The sequence below is a fragment of the Mustela lutreola genome, chromosome 8, assembly GCF_030435805.1.
Source record: "Mustela lutreola isolate mMusLut2 chromosome 8, mMusLut2.pri, whole genome shotgun sequence".
In the NCBI taxonomy this organism is placed as follows: Eukaryota; Metazoa; Chordata; class Mammalia; order Carnivora; family Mustelidae; genus Mustela; species Mustela lutreola.
Window position 1 is genome coordinate 12,492,436 of NC_081297.1, and position 27,969 is coordinate 12,520,404.

At 39.7% G+C, this 27,969-nt stretch overlaps 1 pseudogene; it reads left to right on the forward strand.

Moving 5' to 3' along the window:
• Positions 1-187: 187 nt before the first annotated feature.
• On the forward strand, positions 188-27,859 carry LOC131838336 (RAD51-associated protein 1-like; annotated as a pseudogene).
• The last annotated feature ends 110 nt before the right edge of the window (positions 27,860-27,969 follow it).

The following is a 27,969-nucleotide window of genomic DNA, read 5'->3' on the forward strand; positions in this document are numbered from 1 at the left end:
CTCCAAGATTCCTAACTGTTGCCTGGTGGGTTCGGCTTATCTCTAGCACTGGTGTTGGTGTCTAGAAGCAGCGAAGAGCCAAGCGGAAGGTGAAGTGGTGGTAAAGCCTCTGGGCTTTGCAATGAAGAAGTTTTTTTGTTTTCAGAGTGCGAAGGTGTGCTCATCCCCAGCCTCTGACATCGAGGGGATGAATGACTTGATGGCTTGGGTTCACAAGGAGGATGTCACGGAGACCCAGCCCCGGTATAACATCCGCCGGAAAGAGCTCAAAAAGATCCACAAAGTTGCTCTCCTGGGTGATATAAGGAATATGGAGCAGTTGCTACTGCGTGGGAAGAACGTGAATAAAAGAGACAAGAGGAAAAGGTAATATGCATTAAAGGCCTGCTTAGCCAGAGGGGGTCATTTTGTGTTTATGTAGTGAACTTAGATTGACCCCGCCCCTCCCAGAGGAAATTACTTGCAAAGCCTAGATAGATACAAGGGCAGGTCAGGCCAGGTGAAGACATCCAATAAGTGGGATGCGCATATATCTACTAGGGTAAATTGAAATTCAGTTGGCCATCCGTATATTTACTAGGGTAAATTGAAATTCAATTGGCCACACAGAGAAAGCCCAGGCAGTTTTCTCTGTGTGTTGCAGACCTAGCATGATTGTGCAGTTTTCTATGTGTATCACAATCTCATTGCCCACCTGTGTATAGCCCGGCTAAACGACCTCTAGAAAAGTCTGTGAGGCTGGGAGGGTTCATCTCTTTGCAAGAGACAGCCCTGAGCGGTCAGTTTGATTCTCGATGCTTGGCGCGAAATAAAGCATTGCTTGACCTTCGCTTTGTATCAGTCTCATTCCTTTGATTATGGGATTGTCCGGGAACAAACAATGAGCACTGAGCCAGCATCAGGATTTCTGGGAATAGCCTCTAGAGGTAAGATCACGGGATCCTGTCTGTCTGATTGTGGAGCTCCAGCGTATGGCCCACCGGGAAGGAGCTGGAGCAGCCATGCTCCCCAGGGCTAGAGTGGATGCGGGGACGCCCCTTCCCTCCACTGGTAGGTCGCCAGGGAGTTCAAGTCCCTATAAGCAGTCAGGGGGTTTGAGTCCCCCTAAGCTGTCACCAGGTGTTCGAGTCCCCCTAGGAAGCCAGGGGGTTCGAGTCCCCCTAGGCTGTCAGGGGTTTCGAGTCCCCCTAGAAAATCCCCACCTGTGGCAGGACCACTGGGCCTGCAGTTGTCTTTGTCTTGTTTTGTTGTTGTTGTTGTTGTTGTCTGTTGTGTTGTTTGCTGTGTTTGAAAAAATGGGGCAAGCAGAGAATGAGGGGACTCTGACTTTTAATGGGTATAACTGGAGCTGACTGTGGTTAGTCTAACTCAAGACAGAGACTTTAAGGAATATTCCCAAGCAGCTGCTGAAACTCTCTTTGTTTTGGGGCAGTTCCTGTCTTCTATGGCCCGATGTGGACTGCCTAGCCCCTCCCCCTTGCTGGCAGGAGAGCATGGCATCTGAAGTGGAGTGGGCCCAGGTGGAACATGAAATATGTTAAGAAAGAGGTTACTAAACTGATGGTTAATTGTCTGTCTCAGGGTCTTAATGGGTAATTGTTAAAGTAGCTCTCAAAGTCTTTGGTATCCTGAAACTGTGAAAACTTGAAGGTTTGCTTGAATGACAAATGGAATTAAATTTGTTGTACATCTAGGTCTTAACCAAATGGGATAAAATGCTAGAGCGTTGGTTGTTGGAACTGTTTTGTGCTTTTGAAATCTGCTGGTGAACATGTTTTGTACTTAAATGATTCTTAAATTTGCCTTCTAAGAATTCCCTTGTAAAATGACTTCCGCCTTAAAGGAAATTCATATGGGTAGACTTTCAGGACAAATACAGGTCTTTGATATGGTAAAATCCTGGAACTAAAATGGGTAAGAATTGCCAGAAGTAAAAGCTGCATTCAGACTAAACCAGAATTAGTAACATGGGACTAGATGAACTGAAAGATTGTAATGTTGTATCTCTTGATGTTTTGTCTTATTTTAAACATTACTGGTTCTGTAGTGTTTGCTCTCCCAGGCTTGTTAAACTTTTTCTTAAGTTATCTGTAACTTACAGAGATGTAAAAGTAGTCATTTGTAAACAAATCAAGGTATTCAACTCTTTCTCTCTATCTGAACCCTCTGAAACCGAAAGGTCTCAGCAAGTATTCTTTCTTGCATGGCAATCAGTCATTTGCATAAGTTCAGTAAGAATCGGTTCTCCTTGTAACAAGACACCATTGGAAACACTGGTTATTTTACCAAGGCTTTGACTGGAATGTCATATTTGAAAAGATTCAGCTATGACTAGACAGCTTAAAGGAACTAAGGTGGACATTATAAAACCTGGAGCCTGAAAGCCCTTTGGTACTGTTGGCCTGAGACCTTGCTTATAGAGTTCCCAGCAGCCTCCCCAGGCGAGTAAAGGATATAACTTCCTGGCAGATGCAGGAACCTCAGGATACTTTGGGTACCTCAGGAAGAGGAATTCGCCCAAATCGAGAGGTATTGCAGGCATGTCTGATGGCAAGTACGTGGCTTGGCTTCTGGTCTGGAGAGGCTACTATAAGCTCAACCTAGAGATTCCTTATGAGAAGTTCCAGCAAAGCAGATTGTAAAAGATTTATATGATCACTCACTGTTCTTGCAGAGCTTATGTAAGTAATTAGGCCAAGTTTGTTAAAGCTGGACTTGTTTTTCAAATAAATTAGTCCTGATTTGGTTATATCTGGAAATGAGGGTTATTTTAGAGAGAAAAATTATGTTTTAATAATACACCTTTATGGATGTTAAATTCTACATTTGATTGTCTTTAAATGCTTGCTTACCTAAGCTAGACAACCTGAGGTAAACGTCAGGGAAGTTGCATGATAGCTTGTTTAGATGATCTTGCTTTTGCCAGTCAGTCAGCTGCAGATATAGGGAGGAAACTTCAGAAAATTGAAGGATTTGAAGGGAAGAATGTGACTGAGTGAGTGGGACTAGTAGAAAAGGTGTTTAACAACAGGGATGTACAGGAGGAAGATCTTGGCTTTACAATCAGGCAGGTAGGGGATGGTAAATGGAAGGAAAAGCCTAAGCACAGAGAAGGCAGGCAGGAAGACATAGATTCAGATCAGTGTGCTTACTGTAAGGAAAAAGGGCATTGGGCCAGGGAGTGCCCCGAATGGTAGATGGCCATGCTGGCCTCCAGAGACTGAAAGGGCTATGGTTCAGAGCCCCTCCCCGAACCTCAGGAAAAACTGAAGTGGAGGGGAAATCAATTGAAACCTATGGGAAAACTATCTGAAGAGGAAGTCTCGGTACAAGGGGTGAATGGCATAGAAAGACATAAATGTACAACTGTGCAGATGTCTGTGGCAGCTGTAGATGAATACCTTCTTTACGAGCCAGTCTCAGAACCAGAGGAGACAAGAGAAGGGAGCCTCCTCCAAACCCTACAGGAAACAATGGGGCCTAATCCCTATGCCCTCCTCTACCTTCTGGGCCCCCAAAGAACTGTTTATACCATCTTAGATCTCAAAGATGCATATTTCTGCATATCTTTATCAAGGGAGTCTCAGCCCCTTCTTTGCTTTTGAGTGGCCCAATCCACAGGAAGGATTTCAAGGCCAACTCACATGGACAGGACTTCCCCAAGGGTTCAAGAATTCAACCACTATCTTCAGCGAGGCCCTACATGAGGATTTGCATGAGTATAGAACCTCTAACCTGGGAGTCACTCTGTTACAGTATGTTGATAACTTGCTAATAGCCACTGAGGACTATGAGTCATGTTCGTGGGGATGAGAGCTCTCTTACAGATTCTGCAGGAAAAGGGTATTGGGTGTCAGCAAAGAAAGCACAGCTCTGTCAGAGCCATGCTACTTATCTAGGCTTTGATCTCCACAAGGGAGTGCTTTCACTGTCTGAGTCCAGGAAACAGGTGATCACCCAATACCCCCACACCACCACGTCCCAACAAGTGAGGGAGTTTCTTGGGATGGTGGGCTACTGTAGGCTGTGGATACTGCAGTCTACGGAGATTGCCTGACCTCTCTATGAACTGGCAAAAGGGGGGCTCACTATGATAGAGTGGATGGCTGAGGCAGAAGGAGCATCTTGGGAATTACAAACAGACTTCCTGAGTGCCCCAGCATTGGCCATCCCAGAAGCCCTTCCAGTTGTATGTGGATGAAAAAGCAGAGGTGGCCAAAGGAGTTTTGACTCAGACTCTGGAGGCTTGGCAAAGGCCAGTAGCCTATCTTAGCAAGAAACTAGATCCAGTAGCAGCTGGGTTCCCCCTTGCATCTGCAGAATTGCTGCCATGGCCCTCCTGGTCAAGGATGCAAGTAAATTGACTTTGGGTCAAAATCTCATCTTGACCACCACCCACACTACCAAAGGCCCTCTCCAGAATCCACCAGACCAATGAGTGATGAACGCCCAAGTGACAGGGTATCAGGGCCTCCTCCTCAATGAAACAAGAGTGAGCTTCTGGCCCCCAGTGGTGCTAAATCCAGCCACGCTGCTGCCAGTAGAACAGGCTCACCACCTACATGACTGCGGGGAGGTCCTAACCCGAGTCACAGAAGTAAGGCCGGCCCTCAGAGACATTCACCTTCTGGATGCAGAGGTGACTCTGTTCACGGATGGGAGTAGTTACATGGTCAATGGAGAAAGGGATGCAGGGGCTGCGGTGGTTTCCCCTGAGCAGGAACTCTGGACAGCAGCCCTGCCACATGGAACATCGGTGCAAAAAGCGGAGCTGATTGCACTGCTGATGGCCAAAGGTAAAACTGCCAACATCTATATGGACAGCAGGTAAGCCCTTGCTACTCTCCATATACATGGGGCTATTCATAAAGAAAGGAGCCTATTAACAGCAGAAGGGAAAAGAATTAAAAACAGAGAAGTAGTACTGGCTCTCCTCCAAGCTATTTGGGACTCAAAAGAGGTGGCCGTTATGCACTGCCCAGGACACTAAAAGGGGACTGGTCTGATTTCAAAAGGAAACCAATTAGCAGATCAACCTGCAAAGCAAGCACCCCCAAAAAACAGTGCAGGAGCTGGTTACACTTCTGGCTCCAGCCCTACCAGAAAAACTGAACTATTCAGAAGATTTAAAGTATTTACAAAAATGGCCTAAATTAGACTATGAGGAGAATTGGGCTAAGACTAAAACAGGAAACTTAATTCTTACTCGGAGACTAGGTAAGAACTTAGTAGGCCAGATAAATCAGGGTACTCATTTGAGGACATGAAAATTTAAGGAGCTTATAGGCAAGCAGTTCCAGGTTTCTAAATTAGGACGTATATTTCAGGATGTAGTTGATGGATGTGCTAAATGCCAGGGAGTAAATGCAGGAGGAACTAGAATGGGAAGAGGGAAAAGAGAAAGAGGTAAGGAACCAAGAATTTTTTTTAATGTTATTTTTTAAATTTATTTTTTATTTATTTTCAGCATAATAGTATTTATTGTTTTTGCACCACACCCAGTGCTCCATGCAATCTGTGCCCTCTATAACACCCACTACCTGGTACCCCAGCCTCTAACCCCCCTGCCACTCCAAACCCCTCAGATTGTTTTTTAGAGTCCATAGTGTCTCATGGTTCACCTCCCCTTCCAATTTCCCCCAACTCCCTTCTCCTCTCCATCTCCCCATGTCCTCCATGATATTTGTTATGCTCCACAAATAAGTGAAACCATATGATAATTGACTCTCTGAGCTTGACTTATTTCACTTAGCATAATCTCTTCCAGTCCCAGCCATGTTGCTACAAAAGTTAGGTATTCATCCTTTCTGATGGAGGCATCATACTCCATAGTGTATATGGACCACATCTTCCTTATCCATTCATCCGTTGAATGGCATCTTGGTTCTTTCCACAGTTTGACAGCCGTGGCCATTGCTGCTCTGAACATTGGGGTACAGATGGCTCTTCTTTTCATTACATCTGTATCTTTGGGGTAAATGCCCTCTTGTCACTGAGGGCACTTGGCGGTCTTCCCTCCTGAGGCTGGGCAGCAAGGGGTCTGGTGCCCAGGCTGGCTGAGCAACAAAACAAAATACTCAGCTGCCTTTGGACCCACTCATAAGTCCCCGTATAGGCCACTTAAGAGACAGCTTTGATATGACTGAACCACATTTCAATAGTGACAGAAAAGAAATGAAGTATATACAGTATTTCACTTTATTTTTTAAGATTTTATTATTGACAGAGATACAGAGGGAGGGAATACATCAGAGGGAGTGGGAGAGGTGGAAGCAGCCCCCCACCCCCAGCAGAAAGCCCGATGTGGGGCTTGATCTTAGGACCCTGAGATCAGGACCTGAACCCAAGGCAGATTCTGAATCACTGAGCCACCCAGGCGCCTCTAGTATTTTATTTTTAATGGACATCTTTTTATATGATAATGTTATAAAAAAAGGTCTAATCCCATAATAGATCAACTTCTGGGCTACCAATTCTTTCGATAAAATCCAATATATAATTTTTATCTGTGTCCTCTTTGTATGTATGTTATTTACTGAATGGCTGTCAAAAGAAATTTTGAATTGGGAAGATGGTTCTGTTTGTGATTAGGAAGACGTATTTCTCAAAATGTGTACTCTTCCACATTCCATAAAGCAAATAAAATCATCATGATTTTAAGAATTTTGTGTTAAACCTGCTCTCATTTATCATTGTGATGACATTAAGAAATTTTTTGGAATCACTAGAGTGTACACCTGAAAGTAATATAACACTGCATGTTAACTGGAATTAAAATAAAAACTTAAATTTTTATAAGTAGACAGATATACCCTTCCAGATATCAAAATGTATCTTAAGTTTCCACAAATTACACGGTTACTAATGGCTGAAAGGATAGATGAATGAATGGGGCAGAGAAGAAAATGCCAAACACCCCAATATGGTGACATTTCATATTAGTAGGAAAAGGTGAATCATTCATAAGTGGTGAAGAAAGACCTGCTATTTATTTATTTATAATGGTATTAAATACTAATATTGATAATTGGTAATTTTTGATTTTCATATGATCTATAAATCTAATAAAATGAAAAAAATTTTTCATTTTTTATTTAATATAATGTATATGAAAATATATCATATATAAACATATGATATATTTATGTATAAGATATAGAAAATATATATTATTTCATATATAAAATATATATAAAATACATAATGTACAAAAATAAAACTGTTCCTGTTTATTTGAATCCTGAGCTTCCTTTGGCTTTAAGTTTCTTGAAAATCAGAGTGAAGAATTACTTAAAAAGAATTCTTCATTATTTTAGTCCTCTTTTCACATAATGCTTTCAAGAACTAAAATTTATTTAAATGCCAACCATGTGACTAGAACTGCAGTAGAGCTGTTGTATGTATATAACATTATTACATTTAACGTAAGGCACATTGATTGTGTGATGCCCCACCATTTTGTATACCAATAAGGAATCTTAAAAAGTTCTGCCAGTTATAATTGTAAGACATTTTGAATTCTAAATCACATTCCAATGTCAGAGATACTAAAAGGTGACAAAATGAGCCTCCTAGAATTATTGATATGTAGTATTCTTGTGAATATTTAAAACATATCTGAGAAGTAGGCATAATTGTATCACTTTACCTAATGGGATTTGTACAGTAGTAGCAATAGTAATAGTCATAATAATAATATGTAACAAACTTTGCATAGATCCTCATTTAAGCATGGTGACGAGGTCTCGTGAGATACCTATTCTTTACTTTATTTTTATTAGTTTTTAGTAATCTCTGTAGCCAACATGAGGCTTGAATTCATGACCCTTGAGATCAAGAGTCACATGACCTTCAAACTGAGCAAGGCAGGGAACATGAGCTAACTGTTTTTATCTCCATTATTTGATGAGGAAATTGAGGATAAGGCTGAACCATAACTATTAAGTTTAAATCCTATCCCAGGTTGAGCTGAATCCTGAGGTCACGCTCTACCTAATCAGATAGCCTGCTCTTTTATTAGTATGGTGAATGATCACTAATAATTATTGTACTTTCTTCAAAAGAACATGAAATCTTTGTTTTTGAGTCAAAGGAATAAGATGCTATTTAATGTTTACAATTTCATGAATTAATTGCATGTTTTGAAATCGTGCACTATAATTTCCTAAAACATTCTTTCACTTTCATAGGACGCCTCTCCATCTGGCCTGTACCATCGGCCATGCTGACATGGTAGATTTTCTTGTAGAGAGGAAATGCAAGCTTGACCTCTATGATGGAGACTATAGGACTCCTCTAATGAAGGTGTGTGGTAGCAGCTGTGTCTGCCTGAGATGGATTTGATTTAATTACTTAGAATGAAAATTTATTACAATTAAATGTAACTAATTGGTTGTAGCATATTTGCTTTAAATTCCCAGAATTTACACTCTGTTTCTTGGGATACTACTGACAGGCTGTACAATACCAGGAAGAGGCATGTGTAACTACTCTTTTAGAACATGGTGCTAATCCAGATCTTATGGATAAGTTTGGCAATACTGCGCTCCACTATGCTGTTGCTGGTGAGAACACATCAATAGTAGAGAAGCTGATTTTATACCATGCAAATATTGAAGCAAGAAACAAGGTACGTCAACATTATTTATAAAGTATTTGAAATTTTAAAACATATATATATATATATATATATATATATGTATATATATATATATATATATATATATATATATAAATTTTTTAGCTACAAAACATTTATTTACATATTTATTCATATATGTAATAAATAATAAATACTGAATTCTATCATCAAGTCCTATACCATGGAAACAACTCCAAAGCCAGGGCAGGGAGGACTAGAGAACGATGAAGCCCATGGAAAGGGCAGAGTTCTGTTTCCCAGCCACTCTTCGACCCCAGAAGGAGAATTTTCCCATTAGTGTTTGGGAGTGGATGGTGGGCTCAGAGCCCACAAAGGCTTGAAGGCCTGAGGGGAGTGAGGTGATGATGGAGGCTGGGTGCTGTGCAGGGACTTAGGAAACAGGTGCTGCTGGGAAGGGGTGGGAGACCATGACCCAGTGGGGTAACTTGGGTGAGTGCGAGTGGGAGGAGAAAGCAGCAGGTTGCAGGCCCCAGGCACTGCAGGCCCCAAGGTTCTGAAGATGAGAGCAAGGGGATTGGGTCCTGACATCCTCCAGGGGCATCTACTTGTGCTCATAGCCACTCTGCCTGCCATGTCCCGCACTGGGGTCTCCCATTTCACAGAGTAGTTCCTGCTCAGCATTGTGTAGGTCCTCAGGGGGTAGTAGCTGTGCATGGGGAGTCGAGGGGGACCACACTCACTCTACCATTTGTTATTTCTTTGACATGTCTTACCTCCTACCACTGCCCTTAAGGAAGCACTGTTGGTTGACATAGATAGGGTCAATTTTTCATACATAGAATCTCGAGCATTCCCTGAATGAAAATATTTTGAAATAACTTCATTGTCTAAGATTTCACTTTATTTTTATTTTTTAATTTTTTTTCTTGAGCTTACTTTTTGGAAATACATTTTTTTAGGAACTCTAAAGAAAGAAAGCAGGAAGAAAGCACATATGCAGACTTATAAGAAGAGAAGCTTGTTCTTCACATAGCAGGAATTTTTCTGTCTTGACTTCTAACCCAAGTAGTAATTCTGAGTAATTTTACATGGAATATGCCTTATTCTGCTCTAAGACCATGATCTAGTTATAGGGATAGGGAAGTTTATCTAAGTTTCTAAGATTCAGTTGATATTAATACTAGTCTTTGATACATTTTCATTCTTAAATGCAGCAATTATCTACAATTGATTATAGTTATTAAGTTTTTGTTGACCCAAGTGTTGGTTTTCTTCAAGTTTTGAAAGAGGCCGGCTTTGGCTAACAGTGCTGTAACCTGTCAAGTTAGTTATTCGAAGTTTTAAGATTTCACTTTAATGAACATTTTTTAAAGAAATATCTTATGTATTTGAGAGAGAACGTGAGCGTGAATACACTTGAGTAGGGAGGAAGGGCATAGGGAGAGGGAAAAATAGGGGAGCCTGATGCAAGGCCAGATCCCAGGACCCCAAGAACAGGACCTGAGCCAAAGGCAGACACTTAACTGACTGATCCACCCAGATGCCCCACAGCTGCTCATTTAATTCAGAGTCCATCTCCTTAGTGACCCATTTGGAGCAAGAGCGCTTTATGTTGACATCTGGGATCCTGATACCATTGATAGAAGAGAATCAAGCATGTTGGTATAACCTGGAGAAAAGCTTAACCTTTACTGGAAAGCTCTCAACACTGTATCCCTGAAACTCTAATTCTGAAATGTTAATGTTTGCCATGAAAGTATTGTCAAATGGGGATAAGCAAATTTAAACCGATTTCTTTTGTGCTAGAGATAATGTGCAGTTCTGTAATATTTCTCAAACATCGAGGATCATTGAATCTTTCTATTGAGGCACAATCCTCACCTTCCAGCAAATATATGTTCTTTGGAATATAATTTAAGAAACACTGCTCCGGAGATAATCATTTAGGTTGTTAACTCAGTAAAAATACTTTAAGCTTTTACGGCTATGTTTTAGAGTTTGGAGATACAGAGATAAAATATAGTCCCTTCCCTCAAGAAGCTCTTGGTTTCGATGGGTGCAATAAAATAAGTGGAGTATACAGTGGTAAATGCTGTGATAGAAGCCGAGATTCTTGGAACCGGTCAATGTTTGAAGTAAGATTTGGAGAATGACTACAGTTAATCTGTTGAAGAGGTGGAGGAGGGCTATTTAACTTAATTTAATTTATTTTATTTTCTTCAAAAATATTTATTTATTTGAGAGAGTGAGAGTGGGAGAGAGACGTGAGCAGAGGGGTGGGGAAGAGGGAAAAGGAGAAGCTGACTCCCCACTGAGCAGGGAGCCTGACGTGAGGCTGGATCCCAGAAACCTGGGCTCGGGACCTGAGCTGAAGGCAGACCCTCAGATTGAGCTGCCCAGGTCCCCTGAGGAGGGCTATTGCCAAGAGAAGGAGCAGCTGGTGAAAGAGGGGGTGGGGATGGGGGTGGGGGGAAAGGTAGGGGCGGTGTGAAGGGGTGGGGAAGACTGAGGGCTGGGGAAGGTGGGGGGTTGAGAGTACTTATGTATGTGTTTAAGGTTAGAGGATCCTTTATAGGTTTTAAAATTCAGTATGGAAATATGTAATTTTGTAAATTATAAATTGGTTTTACACTTTTACAGGTCGAATTCACACCGTTTTTACTTGCTGTAAATGAAAACAACCACAAAATGGTGGACTTGTTAATTAGAGAAAAAGCAGATGTACATGTGGTTGATAAGTTTAAAAGGTACAGTAGTTGTTTTTTTTTTTAACCTTATATTGTTCTAGGGTGGTAATAATTAAGTCAGAAAGATTAACTTAATAAGAAGAGGATTAATTTATAATTACATAGTGAAAAATGTCGACATGTCATCAGTTAGGCAGAAATCAATTATTCTGATGGGGCAACATGAAGAACAGTATACACGAAATTTATATTCTTTCATATTATTGACTGATGTGATCTGCAGTCTTTTTTTTCTGCCATATGACTTTATGTTAGCTAAAAGGGTTTCATATTAGTTTTATTATAAAGTGTGGACTCCTTTTATTCTATGACACAATATTAAAATTCTTAACCCTTTTATAGTATTTTTTAGAAACTTCTACTTCATATACATTTTCCTTAAAAGATGCATATTAAACATAAATAGGAGTTGTTTTATCTTTTGGATGACTCCTTGCTTTAAATTTTTTTGTAAAGAATACTGATGTTAGATGACCCCTAAGTGATTATTAATTACTATTACCAGATAGGGTGGGCTTATCATCCTTTTTCATTATATATATATATATATATATATATAGTTTCCATTGGTAAGGGTAGAAGGATGAAATATAACTTTAATCGAAGAGATTTTTCTTTTTGTGAGGACAAATCATAGGTTGATGATAAAGAGAAAAGAGATGGACTTTAGATAGACACAAGACTAGGTTTAATTCCTTTCCTACTTGCTGGGTATGTGACTCTGGAAACATTACTTATCATGATCAGATACGTTCTCTGATATGAAAAGGAGGATAATATATCCTTCAAGGGTTGTTGTGTGTAAATAATATCATATATATATATATATATATATATATATATATATATATATATATAGTATTTAATTTAGTGCCTAACCATGCTTATTTTAGTACCATTAACTGCAACTATGACTCTTTTATTACTGTTAGTATGAATGCTGTTATTTTAAGCCTGAATGTAGATTTTTTGTTTTTTTATTTTTTTATTTTTAAAGATTTTTTTTTTTTTTTTTGAGAGAGAGAGAGAGAGGGAGCGAGCATGAGCAGGGGAAGGGGTTAGAGCAGGAAACCAGATGTGGGGCTCACTTCTAGGACCCCAATTTCATGACTGAGCTGAAGGCAGATGTTTAAATGACTGAGCCACCCAAGCACCCCTGCAAATAACTTTTTTTTTTTAAAGATTTTATTTATTTATTTGACAGAGATCACAAGTAGCCAGAGAGGCAGGCAGAGAGGGAGGGAAGGCAGGCTCCACACTGAGCAGAGAGACCAATGTGGGGCTCGATCCCAGGACCCTAAGATCATGACCTGAGCTGAAGGCAGAGGCTTAACCCACTGAACCACCCAGGCACCCCTGCAAATAACTTTTTATACAGACCTGTCCTCTAGAAGGCTTGGAAGTACACTGAATCAGCTTATGGGGAATTCTTTTTTAAAATATTCACTCATTCAGTTAAGTGACCTCAGCATAGTTTCTTGTTCATCAAATGACTTTAGCAACTTCTACTATCATACCCAGGTGGGACAAGAGGCTTCTTTTTTGTCTTTTAATTTTGGCCATGGAGGTAATTTACAAAAACAAACACTTGAAGTTGTTAATGGTCAATTCTGTACTGACAGGAAAGATATTAACCTGGTAAAGTATATGAAATTTGCTTTTTAGATAACCCTAAGTTCCTAAGGGTGAAGTTATGTCTCTGTTATTTTAGAACAGCCCTCATGCATGCTGCACCTTCTAAATCTCCAGATATAGTCAGGCTTCTTCTTCAGCAAGGTGTTAATACCTCTTCTCGTGATAAACGTGGATGGACGGCAGGAGACTATGCTCTTTTTAGTGGATCTGATGGGTAAGTGTTTACATTAAAATGTTAGTTATTACTAAAGTGAAGTTTAAAATAATTGAACTCTTAGTTCTTATGTAACAGATGAGCGTTCGTAGTTTGATTCCGGCAATTTTGGGGCTGCAGTGAGTTAGCCCATGTCACTTGCCAGAAACCAAGACAAAGGCTAGACTAGTCAGCATTAGAAATGAGTGCGGGTTTTTTTTTTTTTTTTTTTTATCTCAGAACTATCGAGACCTTTATCTTTAGGGATCCTAACTGTATCTGTTTCATTCCAAGGATAACTGTATGCATGGGGTACAAAGAATGTTACATTTGTGTGTTTACTCCTTCCTGCCTCCCTCCCTTCCTCCCTCTCCTCCCTCCCTCTCCTCCTTTCCTTTCTTTGTAGATTTCAGTCATAATTATTTCAGAGAGGGGCAGAGTAGGGACAGAGGAAGAAGCAGATTCCCTGCTGAGCAGGGAGCCTGACGTGGGGCTCAATCCCAGGACCCCAAGACTGTGACCCGAGCTGAATGCAGATGCTTAACCAAGTGCCAAGTGAGCCACCTAGGTGTCCCAACATCACCTCCCCCCCCCCCCCGCCCAACTAGTTACTTGGGTCCTGAGATGCTCAGTTTAGTAGAAAATCCTATCCTTTCCCTTGACGGTTATCTCCTTTCCCCTTTGAATTTTCCAAGAACCTAAGGAGTTCCCTAAGACCAAAGAGACCATCCTCTTTCTCAAGTCATTTGGAAGGAAAAGGACATTCTTATCATTCCTTTGTTTCCTTTGATTCTATTGCTGCAATATTGCTGTGTGGTGCCTTGGTGACTCAGTTGGTTAAGCGACTGTCTTTGGCTCATGTCATGATCCTGAGGTCCCAGGATTGAGTCCCACAGGTGGGCTCCCTGCTCAGAGGGGAGTCTGCTTCTCCTTCTGACCCTCCCCTCTCTCATGTTCTCTCTCTCCCTCTCTCATTCTCTCTCTCAAATAAATAAATAAATAAATATCTTTAAAAGAGAAAGAAAGAAAAAAAAAGAATTAATTTTTTGAAAGAGAGAGAGAGAACAAGAGCATGAGCATGAGCAGAGGGAGGGTTTGAGTAGGGAGCCAGACGTGGGGCTCAATTCCAGGACCCCAAGATCATGACGGAGCTGAAGGCAGACGCTTAAATGACTGAGCCACCCAGACACACCTGCAAATAACTTTTTATACAGACCTATCCTCTAGAAGGCAATTTTTTTCCCCTGTAGTCTGGTTATGATTGACCTTTGCTCCCAGGAAGACCTTGCTGATCTGCATTCTCTGGTCTTCATGGTGACCCACAATGAGACTTCAAAGTTACAACATTTTTTAGTTTATGACATATGCTTATATGCTCAGCTGCTATTCCAAGGCACCAGCACCCTGTTCTGGCCACCAGGCCCCCTGGCTTTAGCCACACACACCCTTCCCTTCACACTCAAAAGCCTTACATGAAGCCCATATGTTAGTGCAGACCTTCATAATCCGCTTGAGGATTTTGCTTGTCTATCCTGCTAGCAGATGATAGTTGGGACCCTTCTAAGCTGTTAAAGAGGTTCAAATAATGCTACAGGAAGAGCCTGGACTTTCCTTTCTCCTTTGTTACTAGGCCTGTATCTCAAGCCTGATTTAAATCCCGCAGAGCGCCTTTTCTTATGAGGTGATGAAAGGTGTCATACTGACCTTCCCAGAGTGGTGGGCATCACCTTTCCCTAGAGGCCATGTTTGGGTATAATATTTCATTAAATCCTCTTAACAACATTGTGAAATAAGGCAGTAAGATGCCTGTTTTATAGAGGAAGACTTGGAGACAGAGAGAAGTGGCTCCTCCAAGAGCAAATAGCTGTGATTATAGTTAGGACCACTGAGTTCACAACATGTTCCATTATGGCAAGCTAACACTACGAATTGCTAAATTACTACTTTATGACTAGTTCACCTTACTTTAAGTATATAGGGTAATTTAAGTTTTGATATTAGCTCTGATATTATTTCAAATACACTTATGAATTTGATATATTTGGTAAATGTTTTTCATATCAGTATTAAAATAGTAACATTGTTTATCACCCTTCTTATATGTAGCAATCACCAAATAATTGCCAAACATACAGAAGAAAGACTTAAAAATTTTTCGCAAAATAACAATCCAGGTAAGACTTTTCTGAGTGAAGTACTTTTCGTGGTCACATAGATGAAGTCATATTAAAAAATTTTGAAAATGAAAGAATAGTGGGGAAAAAAAAAAAACCGTAAATGTAAATTGTTAAGTTCACTTTCTTGCATTCTTTCTCTTTCTCTCTCCCACCTCTTGATTTTACTTATGTGACACAGATAGAGAAAAAGTGAGAGAACACAGGCAGAGGGACAGGGAGAAGCTTATTTCTCACTGAGCAGGGAGCCCAATGTAGGACTCAATCCCAGGGTCCAGGGATCTTGACCTGAGCTGAAGGCAGATGCTTACCCAACTGAGCCACCCAGGGGCCCTTATTTTTTTTTTTCCTTTCTTAATATCTTTCTATTATTTTTTAAATTTCTTTTCAGTGTAACATAATTCATTGTGTAAGCACCCCACCCAGTGGTCCATGCAATACGTGTCTTCCATAATACCCACCACCTGGATCCCCCAACCTCCCACCCCCTGCACCTTCAAAACCCTCAGATTGTTTTTCAGATTCCATAGTCTCTCGTGGTACATCTCCTCCTCCAATTTCCCTCAACTCCCTTCTCCTCTCCATCTCCCCATGCCTTCCATGTTATTTGTTATGCTCCACAAATAAGTGAAACCATATGATAACTGACTCTCTCTGCTTGACCAATTTCACTTGGCGTAATCTCTTCTAGTCCCATCCATGTTGCTACAAAAGGTGGGTATTCATCCTTTCTGATGGAGGCATAATACTCCGTAGTGAATATGGACCACTTCTTCTTTATCCATTCATCCATTGAAGGGCATCTTGGTTCTTTCCACAGTTTGATGACCGTGGCCATTTCTGCTATGAACGTTGGGGTACAGATGGCCCTTATTTTCACTACATGTGTATCTTTGGGGTAAATACCCAGTAGTGCAATTGCAGGGTCATAGGGAAGCTATATTTTTAATTTCTTAAGGAAACTGCACACTGTTCTGCAAAGTAGCTGCACCAACTTGCATTCCCACCAACAGTGGAAGAAGGTTCCCCTTCCTCCACATGCTCTCCAACACACGTTGTTTCTTATCTTGCTAATTTTGGCCATTCTAACTGGTGTAAGGTGGTATCTCAATGTGGTTTTAATTTAAATCTCCCTGATGGCTAGTGATGATGAACACTTTTTCATGTGTCTGATAGCCATCTGTATGTCTTCATTGGAGAAGTGTCTGTTCAGTCTTCTGCCCAGTTTTTGATATGGTTATCTGTTTTGTGTGTGTTGAGTTTGAGAAGTTCTTTATAGATCCTGGGTACTGTCATTTGCAAATATCTTCTCCCATTCCGTGGGCTGCCTCTCTGTTTTGTTGACTGTTTTCTTTGCTGTGCAGAAGCTTTTGATTTTAATGAGGTCCCAAAATTTCATTTGCACTTTTGTTTCCTTTGCCTTTGGAGACATATCTTTAAAGAAGTTGCTGTGGCCAGTGTTTAAGTGGTTACTGCCTATGTTCTCCTCTAGGATTCTGATGGATTCCTGTCTCATGTTGAGGTCTTCTATCCACTTCGAGGTTATCTTTGTGTATGATGTAAGAGAATGGTTGAGTTTCATTCCTCTACATATAGCTGTCCAATTTTCGCAGCACCATTTATTTTATTTTTTATTTTTTTAATTTTTTAAAAGATTTTAATTTATTTATCAGAGAGAGAGAGAGAGGGAGAGAGAGCAAGCACAGGCAGAGAGAATGGCAGGCAGAGGCAGAGGTAGAAGCAGGTTCCCTGTTGAGCAAGGAGCCCAATGTGGGACTCAATCCCAGGATGCTGGGATCATGACCTGAGCCGAAGGCAGCTGCTTAACCAACTGAGCCACCCAGGCATCCCTCCCAGCACCATTTATTGAAGAGACTGTCTTTAAGCCAGCATTAACCTGACTCCCAAAGCTGGCAAAGACCCCACCAAAAAGGAGAATTTCAGACCGATATCACTGATGATTACGGGTGCTAAGATTCTCAACAAGATCCTAGCAAATAGGATCCAACAGCACATTAAAAAGATTATCCACCAGATTGTTTTTCAGATTCTATATTCTCTCATGGCTCACCTCCCCTTCCAATTTCCCCCAACTCCCTTCTCCTCTCTATCTCCCCATGTCCTCCATGCTATTTGTTATGCTCCACAAATAAGCTCTGCTTGACTTATTTCACTCAGCATAATCTCTTCCAGTCCCGTCCATGTTGCTACAAAAGTTGGGTATTCTTCCTTTCTGATGGAGGCATAATACTCCATAGTGTATATGGACCACATCTTCCTTATCCATTCATCCCTTGAAGGGCATTAGTATCTTTCTTTATAGTCCAGTATTCAGAATTATTTAAGAATTTAAATACTGTCATGAACAATAGGAACAAAGCCATGAGAGAGACCGGACTCCAGGAAATAAACTGAGGGTTATGAAAGGGAGGGGCTTGGGGTATGGGGGAACTGGGTGATGAGTATTAAGGAGGGCACGTGTTGTGATGACACTCGGTGTTATACACAGCTAATTAATCATTGAACACTACAACCGAAACTTACGATGTAGTGTATGCTGGCTACTGAACATAATTAAAAAAAAAAAAAAAAGTACCTCAGTGTGAACAATAACAATAAAGAATTTAATTGTAGGCAATTTAAAATATAAGGCATTATTGTCTGAAAAGAAATTCATTATTATAGTCATGACCCCTAAAATCCCTTGTATCTTTGTGTAAATAAGAGAAAGATTTTAAGTTAGTATGTTTCATACTTCCTCTTTAAGCATATTAAAACAAATTGAACTTGTTATGAAAATGGATCTTTTAATTTTTACAAGTGGATTACATTTAGTAAATATTATTACATACTGATTTGTCTCATTAAAAAAGGAGCTATCCTTAAAACTGGGAACTCTACAATATATTCCTGGTACCGTAAAGAAATGGCAAAAAATACGAACTGGAAAACTTAGCTAGTATGCAGCAATACCAGTGAGACTGTGGTTTTTTTTTTTTTCTTTAAAGATAACTGTCTATGGTACAGAAATCAGAAAAGAAACGCCTTGAGGAGCATAGGTTGTTTTACATATTGTTGTACCAACAAGATCTCACCTTTAACAACTATTTAGTAATTTCTCATTAGTAAAAGAGAATGAGATATGTTGACTTTATTAGAACAATGTTTTCTTCTGTTTGTTGCATAATTGTCATGATAGTGTAATTTTTAAAAAAGATTTTATTTATTTATTTGACAGAGAGAAATCACAGGTAGGCAGAGAGGCAGGCAGAGAGAGGAAGGGAAGCAGGCTCCTTGCTGAGCAGAGAGCCCAATGCAGGGCTCAATCCCAGGACCCTGGGATCATGACCCGAGCCAAAGGCAGAGGCTTTAACCCACTGAGCCACCCAGGCGCCCCAGGATAGTGTAATTTTGTTAGAACAAGATACTCTGTAGCCATTAGTAAAGAGATTATCATAATAAAAATTCAAGTGGGGCAACTGAGGCTCAACAGATTATAATAAAAGCACAAAAATGGTTCACAATAACAAAAAGGCTACCATTGCTTCCTAGATGTGGCACCTAGTGCATTGTACAATCTGAAATGTATGAAGAAACATTTAATTTAGTAGACTTTTATCAAAGAAAACTGTAGGTTGGTTTGGTTTTGCAATTTACGCATTTTCATTTGTTCACTTAGCAAATAACTATCAAGTGTCTTTTAGCTACTGTTACTCTGATGTAGAATAAACACATTCAAAAAACACAATCCTTGCCCTCCAGAAGTTTGTTATTATCATTGTCATTTTTATTATTTACTCTATTTTCACTATTTTATTTTTATTATTTAGTTTATTCCATGCTTAGTATGTGCCAGAGTCCCCTAATGTTTATAATTCTCATTGTTATGTTTTTATTGGTATTTAATATGTAAGTCGATAGTATGCAGACTGAGTAGTAAGTTTGCCAGGTAAATAAGCAGAAGAACCATGTTTGGCAGGAAGAACGTCCATCAAGATTACATGTTTTGCAGAGGGAACAGCAGTGCGGACGCTCAGATGTATGAATGAACTTCGGAGCACTTAGGAGAAGTTCAGTTTTGCTGGTGCAGAAAATGTGCTATGGGAATGGTTGGAATGAGTGAATACTTAGCTAAGGCAAGCTAATGAAAGTTTTTCAGTACCATGGAAAGGTGTAGATCTTACCCTTTAGACCTTGGGAAATTTATCAGATCAAATGCTTTTAGCTGCAAATAACAGGTGACTTATAATAGTGACTAAAACGGGCCCACCTGGGTGGCTTATTCATTATGCATTGACTCTTAGTTTCAGCTCAGGTCACACAGTCTCATGGGTCATGAGATCAAGCCCAACATCCCACAGGGCTCCGTGCTCAGCATGGAGTCTGCTTGATAATTCTCTTCCTCTGCCATTCTCCGATTCGTGCACTCTCTCTAGTAAGCGTTCACTCTCTCTCAAATAAATAAATCTAAAAAAAAGCAAACCAAACAAAACAGTGACTAAAACAGTAGGAACCAGAATCGTTTTGATGGATCAGTGATGTCTCCAGGATCCCAGTTGTCTCTTTTTAGCTGTGAGGTTGGCAATATTTTCTATGCCCTTTCCTGATTGGCTAATTAGCAACAGTTAGAGGCATATTCTCACATGACAATATCCATTGACTGGAAGGACTGTTTTTCTTTATATGTTTCTTTTCTTTTTTTAAAATATATTGTTTATTTATTTGACAAAGAGAGACAGACAGAGAGGGAATACAAGCAGGGGGAAGTGGCAGAGGGAGAAGCAGGCCTCTTGCTGAGCAGAGAGCCTGATGTGGGGCTGGATCCCAGGACCCTCGAATCATGACCCGAGCCGAAGGCTGACGCTTAACAACTGAGCCACCCAGGCACCCCTATATGTTTCTTTTAAATAGGAAGAAAACTCAGGGGCTTGCAGCAACTTTCCTCTAACATCTCATAAGCTTGGTTATATCACATGCTTATTCCTAAACCAGCCACTGGTAAACCAGGTACTGTGATTAGCTTAGAATAATCCTTTTTCCTTTTGAAGCTGGGCTAAAGCCACCTTCTTTGTGTTTGGGACAATAAATATCCAAATAAAGTTGTGGTTTTCCAGCAAGAATGAAGACTATGGCATGGTTATTGGGGAGGGAGCCAGCAGTACTTGATGCAGAGACTCACTGGAGAATGTGAAGCAGAAGGGTAATAAGATTAGATTTGAATTAGGGCCTTCTGGTTGTGGCACAAAATAGTGATCACCAAGCTTTTTCTCTAAAGGTCCAGACAGTGAATATTTTAGGCCCTGTGGTTTTTCAACTACAAATACCACTATAGTGTGAAATCAGCTGTAGCAATATGTAGGTGAATAGCAAGAGCCAACCATCTGGTTCTGTAAATAAAGTTTTATGGGGGCACAGGCACGTGACTGGTCTGACTTGGCCTGTGGCCATAGTTTGGTCACCCCTCATGTGGAGGATAGATTGGAAAAAAAAATGTAAAGATACTGGAAGATAAAGGACGCTTATATTTCCTTAGTCTAGTATCAGTCCATTATGAAATGTTCACTCCTCTATACTGAAAAAGTCATGAGGCTCAATTTATTCAATTTACAATGTTGTTCTTTTTCTAGGCCTTATCTTTCTGATTTTTTAAAAATTTAAAACTTTTCAAAAGATTTTATTTATTTGAGAGAGAGCACAAGTGGGGCAGAGGGGCAGAAGGAGAGGGAGAAGCAGAATCCCCATTGAGCAGGGAGCCTGGTATGGGGCTTGATCCCAGGACCCTGAGACCATGACTTGAGGTGAAGGCAGATGCTTAGCTGAGTCATGTAGGTGCCCCCTTTCTCATTTGTTTTGCTTAGAAACTTTTTATTCATTTAAGAAATAACAATATTAGTTGGTGGCTTTTTTTTTTTTTCTTCTGGAAGTCATCAGTTAGGAGCTCATGTTTGTGTAGGGCAGTGGCAGGGGAAATATAAAGCAATGAGAGAAAAGAAGTATAGTTAATACAGTTTCATGATTATTGAATGTAGAAAGAGGAGAGAGGGGAATGCCTGGGTGGCTCAGTTATTTAGTAGCCGCCTTCAGCTCAGGTCATGATCCCAAGGTCCTGGGATAAAACCCCACATTGGGGTCCCTGCTCCATGGGAAGCCTGCTTCTCACTCTCCCACTCCCCCTGCTTGTGTTCCCTCTCTCTCTGTGTCTCTCTGTCAAATAAATAAATAAAATCTTAAAAAAGGGGAGGGGGAGGAAGAAATCTTAGAAGAGTCATACATTTCCAGGTTGTGCACTAACATTTAAACTGGCCATGAAGAATGAGTAGGACTTTTTATCGGAGTGCAGTGGGAATAGGGATGACCAGGTATTTTCTGTATATGTTGAATTTGATGGAATATCCATGTAGTATATTTTTAGTAATTGGATAATTGAATACTAGGAGTTTCTAGCTGGAGATAGAGCATCAAGTTTGGAGGTGCTTATTTAGAATTAGAATTATTAGGCAAAGTCATAGCTTGGACAAAAATTGAGCTTGTCCATGATGGAAAACATATAGAAATAGACGAAGGCCAGTGAACAAAGCCTGGGAATACCAATATATAAAGTGTGGATGGAGGTGTAAGACTTGGTAGAGAAGACTGAGAAGTGGCTGGGGAATCTTAGGATGAGGAATTAGAGGAAATGTTATTGAAAATTTTGAAAAAAAAATTCATGGAGTATTAATTGTATCAAATAAAATCACTAAAAAAAGTTGGATTTAACTTTTAAAAGTTCTTACCAAAAATGGTAAAAGAACCATTTTTGAGTTGTAAGGTCTGTTATTTATGTGACTGGTACATTCTGTGTCCAAATATGGAAAAATAACACATCAAGTAAGGTCTTCCCTAACTTTTCTAACTGCAGTATCTACCTGGACAGGGTCAAGGGGAAATGGGTCTAGCCTGGTGAGTAGACTGGCCAACATTTTCCCATAATTGTCAAAACCTAGGGTTCAAGTGTGAGGAAAAGTGTTTTCTTTCTTACCTTTTTTGTTTAGAGGTACTTGATCTTTTCTTCAAGTCCCTGGGACATTCTCCTGGATGAATACTAGGGCCACAATCTGGAAGCAATAGGCAGGAGTCACTGTCAGGCCCTATCTCTGAAATGGAATCACGATGCAGCTGTATTTTGACAGTTTTAAATTTTGATCAGAAATATTTTACACAGACCAGCAGTTTGGGAGAAACTGACCCCTTCTAAGTATTTTATTGCAGAAAATTAGTATAATATCAAGTTGGAAATATAAGGTGATATGCTGACTTATACTCGTTCTCACTTGCCAGGGATTCTGTGTCAGTAAAAAATGTCAGTACTGGACTATTTTTGTTAGTGCTGTCTCTATCCATCCTCTTTCATTTGCCTTCTTCTGATATCTCTACTTTTACTGCTCATTTTTTTAAATTTATTTTTTATTTATTTTCAGAAAAACAGTATTCATTATTTTTGCACCACACCCAGTGCTCCATGCAATCTGTGCCCTCTATAATACCCACTACCTGGTACCCCAACCTCTACACCTCCCCGCCACTTCAAACCCCTCAGATTGTTTTTTAGAGTCCATAGTCTCTCATTGTTCATCCCCCCTTCCAATTTCCCCCAACTCCCTTCTCCTCTCTAACTCCCCATGTCCTCCATGCTATTTGTTATGCTCCACAAATAAGTGAAACCATATGATAATTGACTCTCTGAGCTTGACTTATTTCACTCAGCATAATCTCTTCCAGTCCCGTCCATGTTGCTACAAAACTTGGGTATTCATCCTTTCTGATGGAGGCATAATACTCCATAGTGTATGTGAACGACATCTTCCTTATCTATTCGTCTGTTGAAGGGCATCTTGGTTCTTTCCACAGTTTGGCGACCGTGGTGGCCATTGCTGCTGTAAACATTGGGGTATAGATGTCTCTTCTTTTCACGACATCTGTATCTTTGGGATAAATACCCAGTAGTGCAATTGCAGGGTCATAGGGAAGTTCTATTTTTAATTTCTTGAGGAATCTCCACACTGTTCTCCAAAGAGGCTGCACCACCTTGCATTCCCACCAACAGTGGAAGAGGGTTCCCCTTTCTCCACATCCCCTCCAACACATGTTGTTTCCTGTCTTGTTAATTTTGGCCATTCTAACTGGTGTAAGGTGATATCTTAATGTGGTTTTAATTTGAATCTCCCTGATGACTAGTGATGATGAGCATTTTTTCATGTATCTGATAGCCATTTGTATGTCTTCATTGGAGAAGTCTCTGTTCATATCTTCTGCCCATTTTTTGATATGATTGTCTGTTTTTTGTGTGTTGAGTTTGAGGAGTTCATTATAGATCCTGGATATCAACCTTTTGTCTTTACTGTCATTTGCAAATATCTTCTCCCATTCCATGGGTTGCCTCTTTGTTTTTTTGACTGTTTCCTTTGCTGTGCAGAAGCTTTTGATTTTGATGAAGTCCCAAAGAATTTCATCTGTAAAGAAAGCACTAAGGAAAACTGTCTTGGAATCTATCACTATTGGAACATATTTCTACCATATGTATATTTCCTTCAAAGGTAACAGGCTACCCATCTAAAATGTATTTCATATTTTGTTGTTTCTTATGGTAAACTTCTTTGTACCTGTACCACAGTGACAGAGGTAGTGATGATATTTAGCCAAGATTGAAAGCATTTTCTGGATTATCGGAAATTTTAATGTGACATGCTTTTGTATTTTTTCAGAATTTGGTAAACTGTGCCTTAACAAGAATATGTGGCCAATTAGATTTACAAGTTTTTAATCACCTATGTATATAAGATAACTCACTTTGTTTTCCCCCAAATGAGTTCTGTTGATCTCTAATGATCAAAACCACTATTTTCAGGCTGGAGTGGATAACTCATCCCACATTTTGACTGTAGTATTTCTGAGTTTTTGAGCAGTTTGTCAACAACTGCCTTTAATAGGTGAACTGTTTCTAATTCTATAAGAAATTAAGAAAATGAGTGGAAACAAAAAAACTCTATAACCAATAGTGTGTTATTATACTGTGTATGATAGTTATATATTTTTCTATAATTATCCCAGTTACCTTATCGATTCATAACTACAATAGAAGTGAATTAAGCCCTATTTAGTTGCAGAAAATTTATGTGACCTTTTAGTTTTTTTTATAGGAACTTTTATACTGTAGGACATATTGGTAATCATCAGAATTCTCTTTTTTTTTTCCCAATTAAAATACGATTGTTGCTTGTTTCACATTATTTTCTGATATTATTTCATCTATTCCTTTTATGCCTTTATTCAAATGGATATAGAAATACAGCAGTCTCCCAGGCAAATACTAAGAAAAACAGATTCAAGGAAAGGTGTTCTATGAATTAACATTCTAACTGTAATCGTGTCTTAAAACATCAACCTTAATCATAAAAATTGCATATAATGCATTGGTATTAGAGGCTCCCAAAATGACAACCAGGTTTGGTTATTCACTGGAGGAACTCACACATCTCAGCATATTTGTACGCATGCCTGTGGTTTATTACGGTGAAATGATACAAAGCAAAATCAGCAGAGAAAAGGTGCCTGGAGTGAAGTCTAGAGGAAGCCAAGTGCAGGCTTCTAAGAATCCTCTGCCTATGGGTGTGCTTAATTCCTCCAGCATCAAATCATGACAACTCGTGTGAGATGTTGCTGCCAATACAAGAATCTTATAGATACTCAGTGCCTGAAATTTTCTTTAAGTGATAATCATGTAGGCATCTTCTCCCTAGCATATATCAAAATTCTGGTTCCCAGAAGGAAATCAAGTAATAAGTACTTGATAAATCACCTGGTTTGTACCAACACTTAGCAGTCTCAATGGATACCTTTTGTTTTTTTCCTTCACAATAAATATTATTTTTTACAGCATTTTCAAGTTTATTGCACAATATAGCAGAAAGTACAGAGAGTTTCCATTTACCGCATGTTCCTCTACACACGTAGCCTTCCTTGTTGTCAACATCTTGAACCACAGTGGTACATTGTTATATTTATATTAGCTTATCTTTATTGTCCACAGTCTATAATTTACATCAGGGTTCATTCTTGGTGTTTTACATTCTATGGGTTTTAACAAATGTGTGATGACATGTATCTATCATGTGGTATCACATAGAATAGTTTCACTGCCTTAAAATTTCTCTGTGCTGTACCTGTTCCCCTTGCTGCAACCCTTAACTCCTAACTTAAAAAGTTTTACTTTTACCAGAATGTCATATAGTTGCAATCATACAGTGGATATCTTCTTGAATTTTTTAAAAATTAAACTTCCGAGGTAATTGAATATAGTGATTCAAGATAATCTTTGTCCTTTGTTATGTTCATCAGTGTAGGATTGATGACATATGCCTTACAGACTGAAAAAGTGTGATTTCTACAGATGTTTGTCACATAGTGGGGAATCATATCCTGCTACCTAGCCAAATCACTGGTACCATTCTGGTCTAAGAGGTGGATCCAGATAGACTCTCCAGCAATGAAAATAGGTCATCTTAAGAGAACCAGAATCATTAAAATCACTAAAAGCTTTCATACTTACCTTGCAATTGGAAATAAGGCCAGAGAGAGTCTGTTTGCTATGTTTTGCCATGCTGCAAAGTAGAGTGGCTGTAGACCAAACTTTGTGATGAGGTGTTTCACCCCAAACTTAACAGCCCCTGCTGGAGATCTGGAGAAGTTCTGTTGTGTTACAGCGAAATAAGTATAGTGTCTTTTAACTGTGCCTCATAGTGAAAGTCCTGAAGAATCCAGAAGAATCCTGACATTGTCAGTCTATGATGATGATTCTGCTAATGACACCATTTTCTGTCAGTCTCAAGGGTTTGGTTAAAATTATGGTCATTATAAACATCCACTTGTAGGTATCAAATTCTGATAAATACCATTCTTTTCTTCCATTTGGTAAATGTAGAAGAGAAAGTAAGATTTCTTAGCGAGTTAACTGCCTACCAATAGTATAATTAATATTCACTCCAGTGTGGTTACCAGGTATGGTCCCAAAGAATACTTTTTAACACAACATCAGTCTTAGACTTTGAATAGTCTGTATTTCTCTGTTGTTGATTTAAAATGTATTTTGCTTTTTTCTTTACAGTGAATAAGACTTCTGAAGAAGACTTTGTAATCAGGTAGGATTTTTGTGGATTTTTTTTTTCTTTTTACAAATTCTGTGTTAAGGGAATGCAGAGAAAAGCATTTGTTGAGAGTTCTACTGTGTGCTAGGCCCTATATTATGTGCTTGACATTTATTATTTATATAGTCATTACAATAGCATCACGAAGTAGATGTGCTGTTACAGCCTATTATTTTATTAATTAGTCATCTGTGGTTCAGGAACACTGATTAATTGACCTATGATTCTATAGTTAAAGAGTAGCAGACCCATAAACCACCACTGCTTCTAACAAGAGCTTGAACACTGTGAATTTTCAGTCTTGGAGGGGGCCATGGTGCCCCCCTGAGGCATAAGAAACTAGTCAGTTACTCACAGTTGAAAATTCTGGCAGCGATGATGACTTTGTTTCCGCAACCACACCTTTGAATAAGAAGCCCAGAACAACACCAAAAGAGTTAATACTAGAAACAAGGAAACCTAAATTGAAGAATCTCCAGAAAGAACATATCCCACTACAAGAGAAAACCCCTAAAAAAGGATGGCTTTAGGGAACGAACTCTACCAGCCAGACTTAGAAGTGGCACTAGCTTTATCAGTGAAGGAACTTCCAGCAGTCACCATTGATATGGGAGAGGCTCAAGATACAAGCACCAAAAAAATGTGGCAGCAGCGAAATTGGGACAATGACTAAGGCTCCCCATCTCTCCGATTGCAGTGTAGCCAGTGATGATTTAGATTTGGATAAGCTTACCGAGGAAGATGATGTGTGCAGTGCTCAAGGGAAAAGAAAAGCAGCATCAAAAGCTGTGGTACAACAGAGGAAGATTCTTTTGGAAGGCAGTGATGGTGGTAGTGCTGATGACTCTGAACCTCTGGTGGAGAGTCTGAGGATGAGTCTGATTTTAGGGAGAGTGAAGATGATGATGCAAACTTCACTCTGGGAGAAAAAAAGTGGAAGAAATTAAAAAGAAAGAAGTGAAGGTAAAATCCCCAGTTGAAAAAAAAAGGAGAAGAAACCTAAATCCAAACGTGATACTTTGGAAGTGATTTCAAGAGACTCTGCTCCAGCTGCCCTGAAATCAGAATCTCAGCTTTCACCAAAAAAGGCTTTATCAGTGAAGAGGCCATTTGGAAACCACTACAAATATGCAAACCTTCCAGCTGAAGCTGGAAGCAGAAAACATAAGTAGATGCCACCAGCGCTGTCTGGAAGCAGCAGCAGCAGCAACAGCAGCAGGAGCCCACTGGCAGGGGTGTCTGTTAAGTCTCCAAATCAGAGTCTCTGACTTGGCTTGTCCAGATTAGCACAAGTGAAACCTTTGCATCCAAATGCTGCTAGTGGCTGAGTGTGGTAGTCAGCGAAGGTTTGATTAAGAGAAAAAGAGTTTTACAAGTGTGTTTATGTTTGAATTGTGTTTCTATTTAAGGAAGTTATCATACTATAAAGGAATCCTTT